The sequence below is a fragment of the Arachis ipaensis genome, chromosome B01, assembly GCF_000816755.2.
Source record: "Arachis ipaensis cultivar K30076 chromosome B01, Araip1.1, whole genome shotgun sequence".
NCBI lineage: Eukaryota > Viridiplantae > Streptophyta > Magnoliopsida > Fabales > Fabaceae > Arachis > Arachis ipaensis.
Genome location: NC_029785.2, coordinates 28,425,624 through 28,428,544, shown reverse-complemented (window position 1 = coordinate 28,428,544; position 2,921 = coordinate 28,425,624).

The following is a 2,921-nucleotide window of genomic DNA, read 5'->3' as shown; positions in this document are numbered from 1 at the left end:
ATGATATAAAATATAAGTTATAATTTATATATTGAGTGAGAATAATAAAGAGAAATAGAAAAGGGAGAGGTAGATAAGAGGATGGAGGAAAGTAGTTTATTAATTTTGGAAAATAAATATTTCATCCCACTTTTAACGCGGGGGTATCATGTGACATATTTTAGTTGTTAAATTAGTTATATAATATAGTTATATTTTAATTTCAATTTTAATATTTTAATTTTAATATAATTAAAAAATGTCATGTTGCACATTTTGATTGTCAAATTTATAATTATTCATTGATAATGATATATAAAAGAGATAGAGTGGTTGAAGGAATGAGAGGGATAGATAAAGGAAGAGGGAGGAAGGGAGAACTCTTTAATTTTGGAGGGAAAGATTTGATTTTAATTGCAATGAGAGAATGACATGTGACACATTTTTGTTGTAAAATTAGTAGGGATGAAAGAAGAATTCTTTAATTTTAAAAGGAAAGATTTGATTTTAATTGTAATGAGAGAGTGACATGTGGCACATTTTGGTTGTAAAATTAGTAGGAAAGATAATAGAACTCTTTAATTTTGGAGAAAAAAATTTGATTTCAATTGTAATAAAAAAGTAACATGTAACACATTTTGATTGTAAAATTAGATATGTATAATAGATATAATAGATTCTTTTAACTTCAATTGGGATCGATTAAAGTTTTCTGTTAAAGAATTAGTTCATAAAATTTAAATTTAAAAAATTATTTTAAGCACAAAAGTATATTTTTTAAAAAATGAGTTCTTGTGCTACGTAAATAACTAATCATATCTTGGGCAACTTAGTACAATCAATGATAAAACAGACAGGAAAACAGACAAAAAATTTTTCAACTCGAACTAAAATAGATATCTTTAGAATTTGTTCCCTACCTATAAACATGGGTGAAAATTGTTCCTCGCCCACTTAAAGGGTTCGTAGTCCCCAATTTAATTCATTTAAATTCTTTTCTTCATAAAAAGAAGGTGAAATTAGAAGAGACAAGAAAAAACCTTAACAAAATCCTATTTGTCTTCTTGATCATTTTCTAGAATTTCTATCAATTCAGAACTCTAATCAAAGATCTGTTTCGATTAAAAGGTTCTTCTCACTTTCCTTTACACAATCATATCAATTTTTAAGGCATAAACTTGAGAAAACTACTATATCTTCTTATTTTTCTACTATTTTTCGAGTTTAGGGTTCCAATAACTAAAAATCTATAAATTTGCATTCTTGACACTATCTTTTAAGCTTCATGTCACGGTTTTTTTGTTCACGTTTGAGAACCGTCACCTAAAATCCTCTATATAATCACGATTTTTGACCATGACCTAAAAAAAATCTTTAGTCACTATTTTTTAAAAACTGTGACTATAGATGTCTATGTCACAGTTTTAAGGGGTGACATTTTATAAATAAAATTATTTTAAATTTTAGGTCACGCTATCGACTATCACGGTTAAGAAACGTGACCAAAAGGCATCTATAGTCACGGAAATTTTAAAAAAAGGTGACCTATAAGAATTTATTGTCACATTTTTAAGTAGTGACCTAAAGAGGTCTGTGGTCACAGTCTTAAAGAGTGACCAAAAAAAGTCTATAGTCATATTTTATAAAACAATGACTTAAACGTGGTTTATGGCCACAGTTTTAATCAGTAAATACCTTTTTCGGCCTTTGTCCTTTTTGAAAATTGACAAGCCGCCCCTTAACCTTTAAAAAATGACAAATCGGCCCCTGTCTATTTCTTCCGTTAGACACATCGACCCTTCTGTGACCAATAGACAAAGGGTTGATGTGTCTAACGAAAGAAATAGACAAGGGCCGATTTGTCTAACGAAGGGTCAATGTGTCTAACGGAAGAAATAGACAGAGGATGATTTGTCATTTTCTAAACTTTGATGAGCGGCTTGTCAATTTTCAAAAAGGACAGGGGTCAAAAAGGGTATTTACTCCAGTTTTAATTCGTGACCTAAATGGATCCATGGTCACGGTTATGAAGTGTGACCTAAAGAGTCTATCATCACGGTTTCGAAGTGTAACCTAAAGAGATCTATGGTCACAGTTTTAATTAACGAGTGATTTAAAAGGGTCTATAGTAACGATTTTATAAAACGGTGAGCTAAAAAAGGGTCTATGGCCACGGTTTTAATGCATGACGTAAAGAGATCTATGGTCACGGTTATGAAGTGTGACCTAAAAGGTCTTTCATCATGGCTTCAAAGTGTGACCTAAAGAGATCTATGGTCACGGTTTTAAAAAGTGACCTAAAAGAGTCTATAGTTACAGTTTTATAAAACAATGACCTAAAAGGATTTATGGCCACGGTTTTAATGCGTGACCTAAAAGGATCTATGGTCACGGCCATGAAGTTTGTCCTAAAGGGTCTATCGTCGGCTTCAAAGCATGACTTAAAGAGATCTATAGTCACGGTTTTAAAGAGTGACCTAAAAAAGTCTACAGTCACGGTTTTATTAAACGGTAACCTAAAAGGGGTCTATGATCACAGTTTTAGTACATGGCCTAAAAGGATCTATGGTCATGGTTATAAAGTGTGACCTAAGGAGTCTATGGTCACGGTTTCGAAGTGTGACCCAAGGAGATCTGTGGTCACAGTTTTAAAGAGTGGCCTAAAAAGGTTTATTGTCACAGTTTTATAAAACAGTGACCTAAAAGGTGTCTATAGTCACAGTTTTATTGCGTGACCTAAAGGGATCTGTGATCACGGTTATGAAATATGACCTAAAAGGTCTATGATTACGGTTTCAAAGCATTGCGTATAATTTAAAAATTTAAGTAATTGGAAGATAGGATTAAATCTCAATTGTTCAAGATTTTATATCTCAAAAATTATTTTATTAAGGCAATTAAATCAAATTTTGATAATTTAAATTTAAATTAATTAAGTTCTT